This window comes from Anomaloglossus baeobatrachus, unplaced genomic scaffold (genome assembly GCF_048569485.1).
Source record: "Anomaloglossus baeobatrachus isolate aAnoBae1 unplaced genomic scaffold, aAnoBae1.hap1 Scaffold_2452, whole genome shotgun sequence".
In the NCBI taxonomy this organism is placed as follows: domain Eukaryota; kingdom Metazoa; phylum Chordata; class Amphibia; order Anura; family Aromobatidae; genus Anomaloglossus; species Anomaloglossus baeobatrachus.
In genome coordinates this window covers 173,224-194,488 of record NW_027442067.1, presented here as the reverse complement: position 1 = coordinate 194,488, position 21,265 = coordinate 173,224, and the positions used below count along the sequence as shown (strand labels likewise).

Below are 21,265 nucleotides of genomic sequence, written 5' to 3'. Positions count from 1 at the left end.
GGATTTCTCCCGCTGTGGGCAGTCCTTGTAAAGGTGGTCCGCCTGTCCACATAGGTTGCAAGTCTTCTTCTTTGGGCAGTCCTTGGAGCTGTGTCCTGTCACCCGGCAAACCCTGCAGGCGTCCTCCTTGCAGGTCTTCATCGAATGCCCTTTCCCGCCACATTTCCTGCAGTTGTGTGGCATGTCCGGGTAGTAGATGAGACCAAAGGAGTTTCCCAGAGAGAATGTCGGGGGCAGGTGCTGGAGACCATCCTCGGATGCTGGTTCCCTGTAGAGTCGAACGGTTACTGACCACTTACCCGTCCAGAATCCGTTGCCGTTAAGGATGTGGGATGGCTCCCTCACCACTGTGCAGAGACGTCCCAGGAACGTGGAGATGTCTCTTCCTGGGGTGTGCGGGTTCCGCATGGAGACCGTGATCCTCTTCTCATCCCTCTGTATAGGACAGGATCCTAAAAAAGAATGAAAAGGGGAGTCCGGCATCGCTGCGTTCATCGCCTCCCAGTATCTCCTGCAGGCATTCACCGTGGCAAAGGTTACCAGAAAAATGCCAGTCATGAAGGTCTGGACACTCAGGGTTTCCGCCCTGGAGAAGCCCTGATCCAGAATCATCTTCTTGCAGAACACGTCGCTGGACATGTCCGGCAACCTACCATCCACCGCCTTCAGCTTCAGGGCGACCGTCTGCCGCATCCAAGGCTCCAGGGTTGGAGCCTTTTCAGGCGGCGTCCGGGCTCCCTCCGGCTGGCTGGCGTCGGAGGTAGGGGCCTCTTGGGCCGAAGAAGCCTCTGGATGAGCCTTCCTGGAGGTCCCTGGGTCCTGAGCCTTCTTGGCTGCCTTCTCTGGCTTGCTTGCCATGGCTGGTTCCTGCTTGAGTTCCCGGAGCTGGATCTTGGATTCTTCTCCGGGTGTCTTCTTCCGCTGTGTTCCTCCTCGAAGTTCCTCTGGTCTCCCCAAGTCTTCTCCGAGCCTTCGTCTTCTTGCTTCTTTCTGCCAAGCTCTTCTTCCGTCCGATCTCCCTCTTTCGGTCTCGGCTGGGATTCGGAGCTTGTCTCCCTGATCGTATCTCGTCAAGTGTAGCTAGCTCAGTTTGTTCTGATAAGAACAGATACTACACTTGATCTTAGCCAAAAGGCCGAGAAGCGATAACCAGAATTGGTTTGGGCCTCGAGTGGCACCCTGGCCTATGCCGGACACATCTTAGGGAGAGAGAGCGAGAGGGAGACAAACCCACGCCTACACAAGACATTTTGTCACCCAAGCCAACCCTTGAAAAGGCTGCTTTGCAGAGCCAAAACAAGAAGAATGGTGCGTTTTGCAGCCGCCGCCCACTGCAATGAATCTGAATAACTCCTCCTTTAGGGCGCAAGCAACTCCCCTCCCCCTTGCAGTCTTTCCAATTCACGATACAAAAAGACGGACAGGACAGGTTGCCTGACTTTCCGTCACTGCCACCCTTTGCCATCCTTACCCGTAGAAAGCCCTTTCATCATCCCCAAACCCTAATCTTTTCCCTTTCCTTCCCAGCCCCCAAACCCTGCCCTCTGTACCTTTCTCACCACCCGCTTCCCTTCTCCTGTCATCCCCCTACCACCCGGGAAAAAAAGAGATTGCCCCCTCCTTCCACTAGCCCACCCTCCCACCCAAAGAACAACTTCTTCTGCGCAGCTTGTTTTCTAGGCAGCAGCGCTATTGTGATGTCATCGGGGGGCATTGTGACAAGCCGCCAGTGTTCCGTCTCTTCATGTTGTGCACAGTTCAAACGGAAAATACATCAACAGGCAGACTACAGAAAAGCTTACTATCAAAGGTTAGAGGGGGGCTTTCTCAGAGGGCTTTTTACAGTTTTTCTATTCCCAATTAGCCGTTTAAGTGTACTTATTGAAAGTAGTAATTCTTTCATAGGCCGCCCTTTCTTAGTATTTGACGTTCCTTATATTGCGGTATGAGGCTTCGCAGTAGGTTGCAAACATTCATCACCCATGACTGTCCCCAATTGAGCTCAGAAGCTCAATGTCTATCATGACCTCTCTTTTAGAATGTCCAAGAGCAAGCAAACTATTCCTCCAGGAGAGGGCGCCAACAGACTACTAAAGAGATCATCATTACTCAAAGAAAACCCCAAAAACCAATGCATGATAGGAATAAACAGGTAACTTTCTTTGGAGTGGAAGCGGAGAGATCGCACCAGATGCCAATTCTAGATGTTATCACACCTGTGGTCACTGCAGCAGCAGGTGAATCCACTTTGTCCAAAAGGGATCTATTCCATTCAATTGCAAATGATCTAGATAAGACAGAGAACTGCAGCACGGGGACATAGCCGAGTTGGTCAGGTTGAGTGGTGATGAGTTTGCTATTTGGATGAATAAAGAAAGTCAAAAGTGTGAAAGATAAAAAACAAAAGGAGGAAGTGTGAAAAGTGAATGGGCCAAATTGAGGTGCATATGAAGACGTATGCTTTCTTCCAATTCATTAAATCGGGCTAATATGAATCAGGTGAATTGAGTTCTGCTTTTGGAAACTGGGTTAAGAAGGGGTGCACCGTTCCTGGAGGTACTGCAATACCAGGTCAATGCGTGGAGTGGACAGAGCAAGCTCTTTTTCCATCTCCCTGTTCTAAAAATCCATTTAATATATGGTCCCCAGATAGGGGACGTATCAGATATTAAACTGATAAGAACAGATACTACACTTGATCTTAGCCAAAAGGCCGAGAAGCGATAACCAGAATTGGTTTGGGCCTCGAGTGGCACCCTGGCCTATGCCGGACACATCTTAGGGAGAGAGAGCGAGAGGGAGACAAACCCACGCCTACACAAGACATTTTGTCACCCAAGCCAACCCTTGAAAAGGCTGCTTTGCAGAGCCAAAACAAGAAGAATGGTGCGTTTTGCAGCCGCCGCCCACTGCAATGAATCTGAATAACTCCTCCTTTAGGGCGCAAGCAACTCCCCTCCCCCTTGCAGTCTTTCCAATTCACGATACAAAAAGACGGACAGGACAGGTTGCCTGACTTTCCGTCACTGCCACCCTTTGCCATCCTTACCCGTAGAAAGCCCTTTCATCATCCCCAAACCCTAATCTTTTCCCTTTCCTTCCCAGCCCCCAAACCCTGCCCTCTGTACCTTTCTCACCACCCGCTTCCCTTCTCCTGTCATCCCCCTACCACCCGGGAAAAAAAGAGATTGCCCCCTCCTTCCACTAGCCCACCCTCCCACCCAAAGAACAACTTCTTCTGCGCAGCTTGTTTTCTAGGCAGCAGCGCTATTGTGATGTCATCGGGGGGCATTGTGACAAGCCGCCAGTGTTCCGTCTCTTCATGTTGTGCACAGTTCAAACGGAAAATACATCAACAGGCAGACTACAGAAAAGCTTACTATCAAAGGTTAGAGGGGGGCTTTCTCAGAGGGCTTTTTACAGTTTTTCTATTCCCAATTAGCCGTTTAAGTGTACTTATTGAAAGTAGTAATTCTTTCATAGGCCGCCCTTTCTTAGTATTTGACGTTCCTTATATTGCGGTATGAGGCTTCGCAGTAGGTTGCAAACATTCATCACCCATGACTGTCCCCAATTGAGCTCAGAAGCTCAATGTCTATCATGACCTCTCTTTTAGAATGTCCAAGAGCAAGCAAACTATTCCTCCAGGAGAGGGCGCCAACAGACTACTAAAGAGATCATCATTACTCAAAGAAAACCCCAAAAACCAATGCATGATAGGAATAAACAGGTAACTTTCTTTGGAGTGGAAGCGGAGAGATCGCACCAGATGCCAATTCTAGATGTTATCACACCTGTGGTCACTGCAGCAGCAGGTGAATCCACTTTGTCCAAAAGGGATCTATTCCATTCAATTGCAAATGATCTAGATAAGACAGAGAACTGCAGCACGGGGACATAGCCGAGTTGGTCAGGTTGAGTGGTGATGAGTTTGCTATTTGGATGAATAAAGAAAGTCAAAAGTGTGAAAGATAAAAAACAAAAGGAGGAAGTGTGAAAAGTGAATGGGCCAAATTGAGGTGCATATGAAGACGTATGCTTTCTTCCAATTCATTAAATCGGGCTAATATGAATCAGGTGAATTGAGTTCTGCTTTTGGAAACTGGGTTAAGAAGGGGTGCACCGTTCCTGGAGGTACTGCAATACCAGGTCAATGCGTGGAGTGGACAGAGCAAGCTCTTTTTCCATCTCCCTGTTCTAAAAATCCATTTAATATATGGTCCCCAGATAGGGGACGTATCAGATATTAAACTGATAAGAACAGATACTACACTTGATCTTAGCCAAAAGGCCGAGAAGCGATAACCAGAATTGGTTTGGGCCTCGAGTGGCACCCTGGCCTATGCCGGACACATCTTAGGGAGAGAGAGCGAGAGGGAGACAAACCCACGCCTACACAAGACATTTTGTCACCCAAGCCAACCCTTGAAAAGGCTGCTTTGCAGAGCCAAAACAAGAAGAATGGTGCGTTTTGCAGCCGCCGCCCACTGCAATGAATCTGAATAACTCCTCCTTTAGGGCGCAAGCAACTCCCCTCCCCCTTGCAGTCTTTCCAATTCACGATACAAAAAGACGGACAGGACAGGTTGCCTGACTTTCCGTCACTGCCACCCTTTGCCATCCTTACCCGTAGAAAGCCCTTTCATCATCCCCAAACCCTAATCTTTTCCCTTTCCTTCCCAGCCCCCAAACCCTGCCCTCTGTACCTTTCTCACCACCCGCTTCCCTTCTCCTGTCATCCCCCTACCACCCGGGAAAAAAAGAGATTGCCCCCTCCTTCCACTAGCCCACCCTCCCACCCAAAGAACAACTTCTTCTGCGCAGCTTGTTTTCTAGGCAGCAGCGCTATTGTGATGTCATCGGGGGGCATTGTGACAAGCCGCCAGTGTTCCGTCTCTTCATGTTGTGCACAGTTCAAACGGAAAATACATCAACAGGCAGACTACAGAAAAGCTTACTATCAAAGGTTAGAGGGGGGCTTTCTCAGAGGGCTTTTTACAGTTTTTCTATTCCCAATTAGCCGTTTAAGTGTACTTATTGAAAGTAGTAATTCTTTCATAGGCCGCCCTTTCTTAGTATTTGACGTTCCTTATATTGCGGTATGAGGCTTCGCAGTAGGTTGCAAACATTCATCACCCATGACTGTCCCCAATTGAGCTCAGAAGCTCAATGTCTATCATGACCTCTCTTTTAGAATGTCCAAGAGCAAGCAAACTATTCCTCCAGGAGAGGGCGCCAACAGACTACTAAAGAGATCATCATTACTCAAAGAAAACCCCAAAAACCAATGCATGATAGGAATAAACAGGTAACTTTCTTTGGAGTGGAAGCGGAGAGATCGCACCAGATGCCAATTCTAGATGTTATCACACCTGTGGTCACTGCAGCAGCAGGTGAATCCACTTTGTCCAAAAGGGATCTATTCCATTCAATTGCAAATGATCTAGATAAGACAGAGAACTGCAGCACGGGGACATAGCCGAGTTGGTCAGGTTGAGTGGTGATGAGTTTGCTATTTGGATGAATAAAGAAAGTCAAAAGTGTGAAAGATAAAAAACAAAAGGAGGAAGTGTGAAAAGTGAATGGGCCAAATTGAGGTGCATATGAAGACGTATGCTTTCTTCCAATTCATTAAATCGGGCTAATATGAATCAGGTGAATTGAGTTCTGCTTTTGGAAACTGGGTTAAGAAGGGGTGCACCGTTCCTGGAGGTACTGCAATACCAGGTCAATGCGTGGAGTGGACAGAGCAAGCTCTTTTTCCATCTCCCTGTTCTAAAAATCCATTTAATATATGGTCCCCAGATAGGGGACGTATCAGATATTAAACTGATAAGAACAGATTTTTTGATTTAATGAAGCTTTCCAAAGCACCACAAAAAATGCATGACCGAAGTCACACCAAAAACAGTGCAAAGGCTAGGATTCGTGTGGACCCCACCGTGAGGAGAGGGTCCCCAAAAATCAACCCCGTCCCTCCGAGCCAGAAGGCCACAGCAAGGGTCAGGGATCTTCGGTGCTCCCCCAAGCCGAAGCCTGGTTGAGCCTTGTCGTTGCTCCCAGCGTCCACCCAGGCATCTTACCCAAGTGGAGTAGAGAGCTACTAGTTGTTGGTTTCGCAGCCGAAACTGCCCGGACCGTCAACCGGTGTTGGTTTCTCAGCCCAAGGCTAACCGGACCTCCAACCGGGTGTTGGTTTCTCCGCCGAAGCTGACCCAGACCTCCAACCGGGTGTTGGTTTCTCAGCCGAAGCTGACCCAGACCTCCAACCGGGTGTTAGTTTCTCAGCCCAAAGCTGACCAGACCTCCGACCGGGATTGTAAAAATTTCCCTTCCTAGCCAGAAGGCCGGGATAGGGTAATATGCTCAAAAAGTATGAAAAGGCAAGGTACGGTGTGCTACAGAGCCCAAGGCTTGCCGGGGTCCCAAGCCAGCAAGCTCAGACTCACTCCAGGGTCGTCAGTCCTGGGGCACGTTGTACCATAGCCCCCCACCCTTACTCAGTCTAATAGCCTCGATCCTGGTAGGGCCATGTTTTCCTCTAGATGAATATACTATCCACCCAGAGTACTAGCAAGCGCAACCTTCCAGTGTGCATTGTATCATTGTACTAAGGTGGCCTGGAGCTTAAACCACCTCTTCGAACAACACTACACTTGATCTTAGCCAAAAGGCCGAGAAGCGATAACCAGAATTGGTTTGGGCCTCGAGTGGCACCCTGGCCTATGCCGGACACATCTTAGGGAGAGAGAGCGAGAGGGAGACAAACCCACGCCTACACAAGACATTTTGTCACCCAAGCCAACCCTTGAAAAGGCTGCTTTGCAGAGCCAAAACAAGAAGAATGGTGCGTTTTGCAGCCGCCGCCCACTGCAATGAATCTGAATAACTCCTCCTTTAGGGCGCAAGCAACTCCCCTCCCCCTTGCAGTCTTTCCAATTCACGATACAAAAAGACGGACAGGACAGGTTGCCTGACTTTCCGTCACTGCCACCCTTTGCCATCCTTACCCGTAGAAAGCCCTTTCATCATCCCCAAACCCTAATCTTTTCCCTTTCCTTCCCAGCCCCCAAACCCTGCCCTCTGTACCTTTCTCACCACCCGCTTCCCTTCTCCTGTCATCCCCCTACCACCCGGGAAAAAAAGAGATTGCCCCCTCCTTCCACTAGCCCACCCTCCCACCCAAAGAACAACTTCTTCTGCGCAGCTTGTTTTCTAGGCAGCAGCGCTATTGTGATGTCATCGGGGGGCATTGTGACAAGCCGCCAGTGTTCCGTCTCTTCATGTTGTGCACAGTTCAAACGGAAAATACATCAACAGGCAGACTACAGAAAAGCTTACTATCAAAGGTTAGAGGGGGGCTTTCTCAGAGGGCTTTTTACAGTTTTTCTATTCCCAATTAGCCGTTTAAGTGTACTTATTGAAAGTAGTAATTCTTTCATAGGCCGCCCTTTCTTAGTATTTGACGTTCCTTATATTGCGGTATGAGGCTTCGCAGTAGGTTGCAAACATTCATCACCCATGACTGTCCCCAATTGAGCTCAGAAGCTCAATGTCTATCATGACCTCTCTTTTAGAATGTCCAAGAGCAAGCAAACTATTCCTCCAGGAGAGGGCGCCAACAGACTACTAAAGAGATCATCATTACTCAAAGAAAACCCCAAAAACCAATGCATGATAGGAATAAACAGGTAACTTTCTTTGGAGTGGAAGCGGAGAGATCGCACCAGATGCCAATTCTAGATGTTATCACACCTGTGGTCACTGCAGCAGCAGGTGAATCCACTTTGTCCAAAAGGGATCTATTCCATTCAATTGCAAATGATCTAGATAAGACAGAGAACTGCAGCACGGGGACATAGCCGAGTTGGTCAGGTTGAGTGGTGATGAGTTTGCTATTTGGATGAATAAAGAAAGTCAAAAGTGTGAAAGATAAAAAACAAAAGGAGGAAGTGTGAAAAGTGAATGGGCCAAATTGAGGTGCATATGAAGACGTATGCTTTCTTCCAATTCATTAAATCGGGCTAATATGAATCAGGTGAATTGAGTTCTGCTTTTGGAAACTGGGTTAAGAAGGGGTGCACCGTTCCTGGAGGTACTGCAATACCAGGTCAATGCGTGGAGTGGACAGAGCAAGCTCTTTTTCCATCTCCCTGTTCTAAAAATCCATTTAATATATGGTCCCCAGATAGGGGACGTATCAGATATTAAACTGATAAGAACAGATACTACACTTGATCTTAGCCAAAAGGCCGAGAAGCGATAACCAGAATTGGTTTGGGCCTCGAGTGGCACCCTGGCCTATGCCGGACACATCTTAGGGAGAGAGAGCGAGAGGGAGACAAACCCACGCCTACACAAGACATTTTGTCACCCAAGCCAACCCTTGAAAAGGCTGCTTTGCAGAGCCAAAACAAGAAGAATGGTGCGTTTTGCAGCCGCCGCCCACTGCAATGAATCTGAATAACTCCTCCTTTAGGGCGCAAGCAACTCCCCTCCCCCTTGCAGTCTTTCCAATTCACGATACAAAAAGACGGACAGGACAGGTTGCCTGACTTTCCGTCACTGCCACCCTTTGCCATCCTTACCCGTAGAAAGCCCTTTCATCATCCCCAAACCCTAATCTTTTCCCTTTCCTTCCCAGCCCCCAAACCCTGCCCTCTGTACCTTTCTCACCACCCGCTTCCCTTCTCCTGTCATCCCCCTACCACCCGGGAAAAAAAGAGATTGCCCCCTCCTTCCACTAGCCCACCCTCCCACCCAAAGAACAACTTCTTCTGCGCAGCTTGTTTTCTAGGCAGCAGCGCTATTGTGATGTCATCGGGGGGCATTGTGACAAGCCGCCAGTGTTCCGTCTCTTCATGTTGTGCACAGTTCAAACGGAAAATACATCAACAGGCAGACTACAGAAAAGCTTACTATCAAAGGTTAGAGGGGGGCTTTCTCAGAGGGCTTTTTACAGTTTTTCTATTCCCAATTAGCCGTTTAAGTGTACTTATTGAAAGTAGTAATTCTTTCATAGGCCGCCCTTTCTTAGTATTTGACGTTCCTTATATTGCGGTATGAGGCTTCGCAGTAGGTTGCAAACATTCATCACCCATGACTGTCCCCAATTGAGCTCAGAAGCTCAATGTCTATCATGACCTCTCTTTTAGAATGTCCAAGAGCAAGCAAACTATTCCTCCAGGAGAGGGCGCCAACAGACTACTAAAGAGATCATCATTACTCAAAGAAAACCCCAAAAACCAATGCATGATAGGAATAAACAGGTAACTTTCTTTGGAGTGGAAGCGGAGAGATCGCACCAGATGCCAATTCTAGATGTTATCACACCTGTGGTCACTGCAGCAGCAGGTGAATCCACTTTGTCCAAAAGGGATCTATTCCATTCAATTGCAAATGATCTAGATAAGACAGAGAACTGCAGCACGGGGACATAGCCGAGTTGGTCAGGTTGAGTGGTGATGAGTTTGCTATTTGGATGAATAAAGAAAGTCAAAAGTGTGAAAGATAAAAAACAAAAGGAGGAAGTGTGAAAAGTGAATGGGCCAAATTGAGGTGCATATGAAGACGTATGCTTTCTTCCAATTCATTAAATCGGGCTAATATGAATCAGGTGAATTGAGTTCTGCTTTTGGAAACTGGGTTAAGAAGGGGTGCACCGTTCCTGGAGGTACTGCAATACCAGGTCAATGCGTGGAGTGGACAGAGCAAGCTCTTTTTCCATCTCCCTGTTCTAAAAATCCATTTAATATATGGTCCCCAGATAGGGGACGTATCAGATATTAAACTGATAAGAACAGATACTACACTTGATCTTAGCCAAAAGGCCGAGAAGCGATAACCAGAATTGGTTTGGGCCTCGAGTGGCACCCTGGCCTATGCCGGACACATCTTAGGGAGAGAGAGCGAGAGGGAGACAAACCCACGCCTACACAAGACATTTTGTCACCCAAGCCAACCCTTGAAAAGGCTGCTTTGCAGAGCCAAAACAAGAAGAATGGTGCGTTTTGCAGCCGCCGCCCACTGCAATGAATCTGAATAACTCCTCCTTTAGGGCGCAAGCAACTCCCCTCCCCCTTGCAGTCTTTCCAATTCACGATACAAAAAGACGGACAGGACAGGTTGCCTGACTTTCCGTCACTGCCACCCTTTGCCATCCTTACCCGTAGAAAGCCCTTTCATCATCCCCAAACCCTAATCTTTTCCCTTTCCTTCCCAGCCCCCAAACCCTGCCCTCTGTACCTTTCTCACCACCCGCTTCCCTTCTCCTGTCATCCCCCTACCACCCGGGAAAAAAAGAGATTGCCCCCTCCTTCCACTAGCCCACCCTCCCACCCAAAGAACAACTTCTTCTGCGCAGCTTGTTTTCTAGGCAGCAGCGCTATTGTGATGTCATCGGGGGGCATTGTGACAAGCCGCCAGTGTTCCGTCTCTTCATGTTGTGCACAGTTCAAACGGAAAATACATCAACAGGCAGACTACAGAAAAGCTTACTATCAAAGGTTAGAGGGGGGCTTTCTCAGAGGGCTTTTTACAGTTTTTCTATTCCCAATTAGCCGTTTAAGTGTACTTATTGAAAGTAGTAATTCTTTCATAGGCCGCCCTTTCTTAGTATTTGACGTTCCTTATATTGCGGTATGAGGCTTCGCAGTAGGTTGCAAACATTCATCACCCATGACTGTCCCCAATTGAGCTCAGAAGCTCAATGTCTATCATGACCTCTCTTTTAGAATGTCCAAGAGCAAGCAAACTATTCCTCCAGGAGAGGGCGCCAACAGACTACTAAAGAGATCATCATTACTCAAAGAAAACCCCAAAAACCAATGCATGATAGGAATAAACAGGTAACTTTCTTTGGAGTGGAAGCGGAGAGATCGCACCAGATGCCAATTCTAGATGTTATCACACCTGTGGTCACTGCAGCAGCAGGTGAATCCACTTTGTCCAAAAGGGATCTATTCCATTCAATTGCAAATGATCTAGATAAGACAGAGAACTGCAGCACGGGGACATAGCCGAGTTGGTCAGGTTGAGTGGTGATGAGTTTGCTATTTGGATGAATAAAGAAAGTCAAAAGTGTGAAAGATAAAAAACAAAAGGAGGAAGTGTGAAAAGTGAATGGGCCAAATTGAGGTGCATATGAAGACGTATGCTTTCTTCCAATTCATTAAATCGGGCTAATATGAATCAGGTGAATTGAGTTCTGCTTTTGGAAACTGGGTTAAGAAGGGGTGCACCGTTCCTGGAGGTACTGCAATACCAGGTCAATGCGTGGAGTGGACAGAGCAAGCTCTTTTTCCATCTCCCTGTTCTAAAAATCCATTTAATATATGGTCCCCAGATAGGGGACGTATCAGATATTAAACTGATAAGAACAGATACTACACTTGATCTTAGCCAAAAGGCCGAGAAGCGATAACCAGAATTGGTTTGGGCCTCGAGTGGCACCCTGGCCTATGCCGGACACATCTTAGGGAGAGAGAGCGAGAGGGAGACAAACCCACGCCTACACAAGACATTTTGTCACCCAAGCCAACCCTTGAAAAGGCTGCTTTGCAGAGCCAAAACAAGAAGAATGGTGCGTTTTGCAGCCGCCGCCCACTGCAATGAATCTGAATAACTCCTCCTTTAGGGCGCAAGCAACTCCCCTCCCCCTTGCAGTCTTTCCAATTCACGATACAAAAAGACGGACAGGACAGGTTGCCTGACTTTCCGTCACTGCCACCCTTTGCCATCCTTACCCGTAGAAAGCCCTTTCATCATCCCCAAACCCTAATCTTTTCCCTTTCCTTCCTAGCCCCCAAACCCTGCCCTCTGTACCTTTCTCACCACCCGCTTCCCTTCTCCTGTCATCCCCCTACCACCCGGGAAAAAAAGAGATTGCCCCCTCCTTCCACTAGCCCACCCTCCCACCCAAAGAACAACTTCTTCTGCGCAGCTTGTTTTCTAGGCAGCAGCGCTATTGTGATGTCATCGGGGGGCATTGTGACAAGCCGCCAGTGTTCCGTCTCTTCATGTTGTGCACAGTTCAAACGGAAAATACATCAACAGGCAGACTACAGAAAAGCTTACTATCAAAGGTTAGAGGGGGGCTTTCTCAGAGGGCTTTTTACAGTTTTTCTATTCCCAATTAGCCGTTTAAGTGTACTTATTGAAAGTAGTAATTCTTTCATAGGCCGCCCTTTCTTAGTATTTGACGTTCCTTATATTGCGGTATGAGGCTTCGCAGTAGGTTGCAAACATTCATCACCCATGACTGTCCCCAATTGAGCTCAGAAGCTCAATGTCTATCATGACCTCTCTTTTAGAATGTCCAAGAGCAAGCAAACTATTCCTCCAGGAGAGGGCGCCAACAGACTACTAAAGAGATCATCATTACTCAAAGAAAACCCCAAAAACCAATGCATGATAGGAATAAACAGGTAACTTTCTTTGGAGTGGAAGCGGAGAGATCGCACCAGATGCCAATTCTAGATGTTATCACACCTGTGGTCACTGCAGCAGCAGGTGAATCCACTTTGTCCAAAAGGGATCTATTCCATTCAATTGCAAATGATCTAGATAAGACAGAGAACTGCAGCACGGGGACATAGCCGAGTTGGTCAGGTTGAGTGGTGATGAGTTTGCTATTTGGATGAATAAAGAAAGTCAAAAGTGTGAAAGATAAAAAACAAAAGGAGGAAGTGTGAAAAGTGAATGGGCCAAATTGAGGTGCATATGAAGACGTATGCTTTCTTCCAATTCATTAAATCGGGCTAATATGAATCAGGTGAATTGAGTTCTGCTTTTGGAAACTGGGTTAAGAAGGGGTGCACCGTTCCTGGAGGTACTGCAATACCAGGTCAATGCGTGGAGTGGACAGAGCAAGCTCTTTTTCCATCTCCCTGTTCTAAAAATCCATTTAATATATGGTCCCCAGATAGGGGACGTATCAGATATTAAACTGATAAGAACAGATACTACACTTGATCTTAGCCAAAAGGCCGAGAAGCGATAACCAGAATTGGTTTGGGCCTCGAGTGGCACCCTGGCCTATGCCGGACACATCTTAGGGAGAGAGAGCGAGAGGGAGACAAACCCACGCCTACACAAGACATTTTGTCACCCAAGCCAACCCTTGAAAAGGCTGCTTTGCAGAGCCAAAACAAGAAGAATGGTGCGTTTTGCAGCCGCCGCCCACTGCAATGAATCTGAATAACTCCTCCTTTAGGGCGCAAGCAACTCCCCTCCCCCTTGCAGTCTTTCCAATTCACGATACAAAAAGACGGACAGGACAGGTTGCCTGACTTTCCGTCACTGCCACCCTTTGCCATCCTTACCCGTAGAAAGCCCTTTCATCATCCCCAAACCCTAATCTTTTCCCTTTCCTTCCCAGCCCCCAAACCCTGCCCTCTGTACCTTTCTCACCACCCGCTTCCCTTCTCCTGTCATCCCCCTACCACCCGGGAAAAAAAGAGATTGCCCCCTCCTTCCACTAGCCCACCCTCCCACCCAAAGAACAACTTCTTCTGCGCAGCTTGTTTTCTAGGCAGCAGCGCTATTGTGATGTCATCGGGGGGCATTGTGACAAGCCGCCAGTGTTCCGTCTCTTCATGTTGTGCACAGTTCAAACGGAAAATACATCAACAGGCAGACTACAGAAAAGCTTACTATCAAAGGTTAGAGGGGGGCTTTCTCAGAGGGCTTTTTACAGTTTTTCTATTCCCAATTAGCCGTTTAAGTGTACTTATTGAAAGTAGTAATTCTTTCATAGGCCGCCCTTTCTTAGTATTTGACGTTCCTTATATTGCGGTATGAGGCTTCGCAGTAGGTTGCAAACATTCATCACCCATGACTGTCCCCAATTGAGCTCAGAAGCTCAATGTCTATCATGACCTCTCTTTTAGAATGTCCAAGAGCAAGCAAACTATTCCTCCAGGAGAGGGCGCCAACAGACTACTAAAGAGATCATCATTACTCAAAGAAAACCCCAAAAACCAATGCATGATAGGAATAAACAGGTAACTTTCTTTGGAGTGGAAGCGGAGAGATCGCACCAGATGCCAATTCTAGATGTTATCACACCTGTGGTCACTGCAGCAGCAGGTGAATCCACTTTGTCCAAAAGGGATCTATTCCATTCAATTGCAAATGATCTAGATAAGACAGAGAACTGCAGCACGGGGACATAGCCGAGTTGGTCAGGTTGAGTGGTGATGAGTTTGCTATTTGGATGAATAAAGAAAGTCAAAAGTGTGAAAGATAAAAAACAAAAGGAGGAAGTGTGAAAAGTGAATGGGCCAAATTGAGGTGCATATGAAGACGTATGCTTTCTTCCAATTCATTAAATCGGGCTAATATGAATCAGGTGAATTGAGTTCTGCTTTTGGAAACTGGGTTAAGAAGGGGTGCACCGTTCCTGGAGGTACTGCAATACCAGGTCAATGCGTGGAGTGGACAGAGCAAGCTCTTTTTCCATCTCCCTGTTCTAAAAATCCATTTAATATATGGTCCCCAGATAGGGGACGTATCAGATATTAAACTGATAAGAACAGATACTACACTTGATCTTAGCCAAAAGGCCGAGAAGCGATAACCAGAATTGGTTTGGGCCTCGAGTGGCACCCTGGCCTATGCCGGACACATCTTAGGGAGAGAGAGCGAGAGGGAGACAAACCCACGCCTACACAAGACATTTTGTCACCCAAGCCAACCCTTGAAAAGGCTGCTTTGCAGAGCCAAAACAAGAAGAATGGTGCGTTTTGCAGCCGCCGCCCACTGCAATGAATCTGAATAACTCCTCCTTTAGGGCGCAAGCAACTCCCCTCCCCCTTGCAGTCTTTCCAATTCACGATACAAAAAGACGGACAGGACAGGTTGCCTGACTTTCCGTCACTGCCACCCTTTGCCATCCTTACCCGTAGAAAGCCCTTTCATCATCCCCAAACCCTAATCTTTTCCCTTTCCTTCCCAGCCCCCAAACCCTGCCCTCTGTACCTTTCTCACCACCCGCTTCCCTTCTCCTGTCATCCCCCTACCACCCGGGAAAAAAAGAGATTGCCCCCTCCTTCCACTAGCCCACCCTCCCACCCAAAGAACAACTTCTTCTGCGCAGCTTGTTTTCTAGGCAGCAGCGCTATTGTGATGTCATCGGGGGGCATTGTGACAAGCCGCCAGTGTTCCGTCTCTTCATGTTGTGCACAGTTCAAACGGAAAATACATCAACAGGCAGACTACAGAAAAGCTTACTATCAAAGGTTAGAGGGGGGCTTTCTCAGAGGGCTTTTTACAGTTTTTCTATTCCCAATTAGCCGTTTAAGTGTACTTATTGAAAGTAGTAATTCTTTCATAGGCCGCCCTTTCTTAGTATTTGACGTTCCTTATATTGCGGTATGAGGCTTCGCAGTAGGTTGCAAACATTCATCACCCATGACTGTCCCCAATTGAGCTCAGAAGCTCAATGTCTATCATGACCTCTCTTTTAGAATGTCCAAGAGCAAGCAAACTATTCCTCCAGGAGAGGGCGCCAACAGACTACTAAAGAGATCATCATTACTCAAAGAAAACCCCAAAAACCAATGCATGATAGGAATAAACAGGTAACTTTCTTTGGAGTGGAAGCGGAGAGATCGCACCAGATGCCAATTCTAGATGTTATCACACCTGTGGTCACTGCAGCAGCAGGTGAATCCACTTTGTCCAAAAGGGATCTATTCCATTCAATTGCAAATGATCTAGATAAGACAGAGAACTGCAGCACGGGGACATAGCCGAGTTGGTCAGGTTGAGTGGTGATGAGTTTGCTATTTGGATGAATAAAGAAAGTCAAAAGTGTGAAAGATAAAAAACAAAAGGAGGAAGTGTGAAAAGTGAATGGGCCAAATTGAGGTGCATATGAAGACGTATGCTTTCTTCCAATTCATTAAATCGGGCTAATATGAATCAGGTGAATTGAGTTCTGCTTTTGGAAACTGGGTTAAGAAGGGGTGCACCGTTCCTGGAGGTACTGCAATACCAGGTCAATGCGTGGAGTGGACAGAGCAAGCTCTTTTTCCATCTCCCTGTTCTAAAAATCCATTTAATATATGGTCCCCAGATAGGGGACGTATCAGATATTAAACTGATAAGAACAGATACTACACTTGATCTTAGCCAAAAGGCCGAGAAGCGATAACCAGAATTGGTTTGGGCCTCGAGTGGCACCCTGGCCTATGCCGGACACATCTTAGGGAGAGAGAGCGAGAGGGAGACAAACCCACGCCTACACAAGACATTTTGTCACCCAAGCCAACCCTTGAAAAGGCTGCTTTGCAGAGCCAAAACAAGAAGAATGGTGCGTTTTGCAGCCGCCGCCCACTGCAATGAATCTGAATAACTCCTCCTTTAGGGCGCAAGCAACTCCCCTCCCCCTTGCAGTCTTTCCAATTCACGATACAAAAAGACGGACAGGACAGGTTGCCTGACTTTCCGTCACTGCCACCCTTTGCCATCCTTACCCGTAGAAAGCCCTTTCATCATCCCCAAACCCTAATCTTTTCCCTTTCCTTCCCAGCCCCCAAACCCTGCCCTCTGTACCTTTCTCACCACCCGCTTCCCTTCTCCTGTCATCCCCCTACCACCCGGGAAAAAAAGAGATTGCCCCCTCCTTCCACTAGCCCACCCTCCCACCCAAAGAACAACTTCTTCTGCGCAGCTTGTTTTCTAGGCAGCAGCGCTATTGTGATGTCATCGGGGGGCATTGTGACAAGCCGCCAGTGTTCCGTCTCTTCATGTTGTGCACAGTTCAAACGGAAAATACATCAACAGGCAGACTACAGAAAAGCTTACTATCAAAGGTTAGAGGGGGGCTTTCTCAGAGGGCTTTTTACAGTTTTTCTATTCCCAATTAGCCGTTTAAGTGTACTTATTGAAAGTAGTAATTCTTTCATAGGCCGCCCTTTCTTAGTATTTGACGTTCCTTATATTGCGGTATGAGGCTTCGCAGTAGGTTGCAAACATTCATCACCCATGACTGTCCCCAATTGAGCTCAGAAGCTCAATGTCTATCATGACCTCTCTTTTAGCATGTCCAAGAGCAAGCAAACTATTCCTCCAGGAGAGGGCGCCAACAGACTACTAAAGAGATCATCATTACTCAAAGAAAACCCCAAAAACCAATGCATGATAGGAATAAACAGGTAACTTTCTTTGGAGTGGAAGCGGAGAGATCGCACCAGATGCCAATTCTAGATGTTATCACACCTGTGGTCACTGCAGCAGCAGGTGAATCCACTTTGTCCAAAAGGGATCTATTCCATTCAATTGCAAATGATCTAGATAAGACAGAGAACTGCAGCACGGGGACATAGCCGAGTTGGTCAGGTTGAGTGGTGATGAGTTTGCTATTTGGATGAATAAAGAAAGTCAAAAGTGTGAAAGATAAAAAACAAAAGGAGGAAGTGTGAAAAGTGAATGGGCCAAATTGAGGTGCATATGAAGACGTATGCTTTCTTCCAATTCATTAAATCGGGCTAATATGAATCAGGTGAATTGAGTTCTGCTTTTGGAAACTGGGTTAAGAAGGGGTGCACCGTTCCTGGAGGTACTGCAATACCAGGTCAATGCGTGGAGTGGACAGAGCAAGCTCTTTTTCCATCTCCCTGTTCTAAAAATCCATTTAATATATGGTCCCCAGATAGGGGACGTATCAGATATTAAACTGATAAGAACAGATACTACACTTGATCTTAGCCAAAAGGCCGAGAAGCGATAACCAGAATTGGTTTGGGCCTCGAGTGGCACCCTGGCCTATGCCGGACACATCTTAGGGAGAGAGAGCGAGAGGGAGACAAACCCACGCCTACACAAGACATTTTGTCACCCAAGCCAACCCTTGAAAAGGCTGCTTTGCAGAGCCAAAACAAGAAGAATGGTGCGTTTTGCAGCCGCCGCCCACTGCAATGAATCTGAATAACTCCTCCTTTAGGGCGCAAGCAACTCCCCTCCCCCTTGCAGTCTTTCCAATTCACGATACAAAAAGACGGACAGGACAGGTTGCCTGACTTTCCGTCACTGCCACCCTTTGCCATCCTTACCCGTAGAAAGCCCTTTCATCATCCCCAAACCCTAATCTTTTCCCTTTCCTTCCCAGCCCCCAAACCCTGCCCTCTGTACCTTTCTCACCACCCGCTTCCCTTCTCCTGTCATCCCCCTACCACCCGGGAAAAAAAGAGATTGCCCCCTCCTTCCACTAGCCCACCCTCCCACCCAAAGAACAACTTCTTCTGCGCAGCTTGTTTTCTAGGCAGCAGCGCTATTGTGATGTCATCGGGGGGCATTGTGACAAGCCGCCAGTGTTCCGTCTCTTCATGTTGTGCACAGTTCAAACGGAAAATACATCAACAGGCAGACTACAGAAAAGCTTACTATCAAAGGTTAGAGGGGGGCTTTCTCAGAGGGCTTTTTACAGTTTTTCTATTCCCAATTAGCCGTTTAAGTGTACTTATTGAAAGTAGTAATTCTTTCATAGGCCGCCCTTTCTTAGTATTTGACGTTCCTTATATTGCGGTATGAGGCTTTGCAGTAGGTTGCAAACATTCATCACCCATGACTGTCCCCAATTGAGCTCAGAAGCTCAATGTCTATCATGACCTCTCTTTTAGAATGTCCAAGAGCAAGCAAACTATTCCTCCAGGAGAGGGCGCCAACAGACTACTAAAGAGATCATCATTACTCAAAGAAAACCCCAAAAACCAATGCATGATAGGAATAAACAGGTAACTTTCTTTGGAGTGGAAGCGGAGAGATCGCACCAGATGCCAATTCTAGATGTTATCACACCTGTGGTCACTGCAGCAGCAGGTGAATCCACTTTGTCCAAAAGGGATCTATTCCATTCAATTGCAAATGATCTAGATAAGACAGAGAACTGCAGCACGGGGACATAGCCGAGTTGGTCAGGTTGAGTGGTGATGAGTTTGCTATTTGGATGAATAAAGAAAGTCAAAAGTGTGAAAGATAAAAAACAAAAGGAGGAAGTGTGAAAAGTGAATGGGCCAAATTGAGGTGCATATGAAGACGTATGCTTTCTTCCAATTCATTAAATCGGGCTAATATGAATCAGGTGAATTGAGTTCTGCTTTTGGAAACTGGGTTAAGAAGGGGTGCACCGTTCCTGGAGGTACTGCAATACCAGGTCAATGCGTGGAGTGGACAGAGCAAGCTCTTTTTCCATCTCCCTGTTCTAAAAATCCATTTAATATATGGTCCCCAGATAGGGGACGTATCAGATATTAAACTGATAAGAACAGATTTTTGATTTAATGAAGCTTTCCAAAGCACCACAAAAAATGCATGACCGAAGTCACACCAAAAACAGTGCAAAGGCTAGGATTCGTGTGGACCCCACCGTGAGGAGAGGGTCCCCAAAAATCAACCCCGTCCCTCCGAGCCAGAAGGCCACAGCAAGGGTCAGGGATCTTCGGTGCTCCCCCAAGCCGAAGCCTGGTTGAGCCTTGTCGTTGCTCCCAGCGTCCACCCAGGCATCTTACCCAAGTGGAGTAGAGAGCTACTAGTTGTTGGTTTCGCAGCCAAAACTGCCCGGACCGTCAACCGGTGTTGGTTTCTCAGCCCAAGGCTAACCGGACCTCCAACCGGGTGTTGGTTTCTCAGCCGAAGCTGACCCAGACCTCCAACCGGGTGTTGGTTTCTCAGCCGAAGCTGACCCAGACCTCCAACCGGGTGTTAGTTTCTCAGCCCAAAGCTGACCAGACCTCCGACCGGGATTATAAAAATTTCCCTTCCTAGCCAGAAGGCCGGGATAGGATAATATGCTCAAAAAGTATGAAAAGGCAAGGTACGGTGTGCTACAGAGCCCAAGGCTTGCCGGGGTCCCAAGCCAGCAAGCTCAGACTCACTCCAGGGTCGTCAGTCCTGGGGCACGTTGTACCATAGCCCCCCACCCTTACTCAGTCTAATAGCCTCGATCCTGGTAGGGCCATGTTTTCCTCTAGATGAATATACTATCCACCCAGAGTACTAGCAAGTGCAACCTTCCAGTGTGCATTGTATCATTGTACTAAGGTGGCCTGGAGCTTAAACCACCTCTTCGAACAACACTACACTTGATCTTAGCCAAAAGGCCGAGAAGCGATAACCAGAATTGGTTTGGGCCTCGAGTGGCACCCTGGCCTATGCCGGACACATCTTAGGGAGAGAGAGCGAGAGGGAGACAAACCCACGCCTACACAAGACATTTTGTCACCCAAGCCAACCCTTGAAAAGGCTGCTTTGCAGAGCCAAAACAAGAAGAATGGTGCGTTTTGCAGCCGCCGCCCACTGCAATGAATCTGAATAACTCCTCCTTTAGGGCGCAAGCAACTCCCCTCCCCCTTGCAGTCTTTCCAATTCACGATACAAAAAGACGGACAGGACAGGTTGCCTGACTTTCCGTCACTGCCACCCTTTGCCATCCTTACCCGTAGAAAGCCCTTTCATCATCCCCAAACCCTAATCTTTTCCCTTTCCTTCCCAGCCCCCAAACCCTGCCCTCTGTACCTTTCTCACCACCCGCTTCCCTTCTCCTGTCATCCCCCTACCACCCGGGAAAAAAAGAGATTGCCCCCTCCTTCCACTAGCCCACCCTCCCACCCAAAGAACAACTTCTTCTGCGCAGCTTGTTTTCTAGGCAGCAGCGCTATTGTGATGTCATCGGGGGGCATTGTGACAAGCCGCCAGTGTTCCGTCTCTTCATGTTGTGCACAGTTCAAACGGAAAATACATCAACAGGCAGACTACAGAAAAGCTTACTATCAAAGGTTAGAGGGGGGCTTTCTCAGAGGGCTTTTTACAGTTTTTCTATTCCCAATTAGCCGTTTAAGTGTACTTATTGAAAGTAGTAATTCTTTCATAGGCCGCCCTTTCTTAGTATTTGACGTTCCTTATATTGCGGTATGAGGCTTCGCAGTAGGTTGCAAACATTCATCACCCATGACTGTCCCCAATTGAGCTCAGAAGCTCAATGTCTATCATGACCTCTCTTTTAGAATGTCCAAGAGCAAGCAAACTATTCCTCCAGGAGAGGGCGCCAACAGACTACTAAAGAGATCATCATTACTCAAAGAAAACCCCAAAAACCAATGCATGATAGGAATAAACAGGTAACTTTCTTTGGAGTGGAAGCGGAGAGATCGCACCAGATGCCAATTCTAGATGTTATCACACCTGTGGTCACTGCAGCAGCAGGTGAATCCACTTTGTCCAAAAGGGATCTATTCCATTCAATTGCAAATGATCTAGATAAGAC

The 21,265-nt window shown here is 47.5% G+C and overlaps 11 non-coding genes and 1 pseudogene across 11 annotated transcripts; all 12 read right to left on the bottom strand.

Moving 5' to 3' along the window:
- Positions 1–1,035: 1,035 nt before the first annotated feature.
- On the bottom strand, positions 1,036–1,147 carry LOC142262474 (U2 spliceosomal RNA; annotated as a pseudogene).
- A 1,387-nt stretch (positions 1,148–2,534) lies between these two features.
- LOC142262426 (U2 spliceosomal RNA) lies at positions 2,535–2,725 on the bottom strand. The gene has a single exon (XR_012729815.1). It is a non-coding gene; the product is annotated as a U2 spliceosomal RNA (small nuclear RNA).
- A 1,387-nt stretch (positions 2,726–4,112) lies between these two features.
- On the bottom strand, positions 4,113–4,303 carry LOC142262425 (U2 spliceosomal RNA). The gene has a single exon (XR_012729814.1). It is a non-coding gene; the product is annotated as a U2 spliceosomal RNA (small nuclear RNA).
- Positions 4,304–5,690: 1,387 nt separating this feature from the next.
- LOC142262458 (U2 spliceosomal RNA) lies at positions 5,691–5,884 on the bottom strand. Its single transcript, XR_012729839.1, has one exon. It is a non-coding gene; the product is annotated as a U2 spliceosomal RNA (small nuclear RNA).
- A 2,189-nt stretch (positions 5,885–8,073) lies between these two features.
- On the bottom strand, positions 8,074–8,264 carry LOC142262424 (U2 spliceosomal RNA). The gene has a single exon (XR_012729813.1). It is a non-coding gene; the product is annotated as a U2 spliceosomal RNA (small nuclear RNA).
- A 1,387-nt stretch (positions 8,265–9,651) lies between these two features.
- On the bottom strand, positions 9,652–9,842 carry LOC142262423 (U2 spliceosomal RNA). The gene has a single exon (XR_012729812.1). It is a non-coding gene; the product is annotated as a U2 spliceosomal RNA (small nuclear RNA).
- Positions 9,843–11,229: 1,387 nt separating this feature from the next.
- Positions 11,230–11,420, bottom strand: LOC142262421 (U2 spliceosomal RNA). The gene has a single exon (XR_012729811.1). It is a non-coding gene; the product is annotated as a U2 spliceosomal RNA (small nuclear RNA).
- Positions 11,421–12,807: 1,387 nt separating this feature from the next.
- On the bottom strand, positions 12,808–12,998 carry LOC142262420 (U2 spliceosomal RNA). The gene has a single exon (XR_012729810.1). It is a non-coding gene; the product is annotated as a U2 spliceosomal RNA (small nuclear RNA).
- Positions 12,999–14,385: 1,387 nt separating this feature from the next.
- LOC142262419 (U2 spliceosomal RNA) lies at positions 14,386–14,576 on the bottom strand. Its single transcript, XR_012729809.1, has one exon. It is a non-coding gene; the product is annotated as a U2 spliceosomal RNA (small nuclear RNA).
- Positions 14,577–15,963: 1,387 nt separating this feature from the next.
- On the bottom strand, positions 15,964–16,154 carry LOC142262417 (U2 spliceosomal RNA). Its single transcript, XR_012729807.1, has one exon. It is a non-coding gene; the product is annotated as a U2 spliceosomal RNA (small nuclear RNA).
- Positions 16,155–17,541: 1,387 nt separating this feature from the next.
- Positions 17,542–17,732, bottom strand: LOC142262416 (U2 spliceosomal RNA). The gene has a single exon (XR_012729806.1). It is a non-coding gene; the product is annotated as a U2 spliceosomal RNA (small nuclear RNA).
- Positions 17,733–19,119: 1,387 nt separating this feature from the next.
- Positions 19,120–19,312, bottom strand: LOC142262451 (U2 spliceosomal RNA). Its single transcript, XR_012729835.1, has one exon. It is a non-coding gene; the product is annotated as a U2 spliceosomal RNA (small nuclear RNA).
- Positions 19,313–21,265: the final 1,953 nt, after the last annotated feature.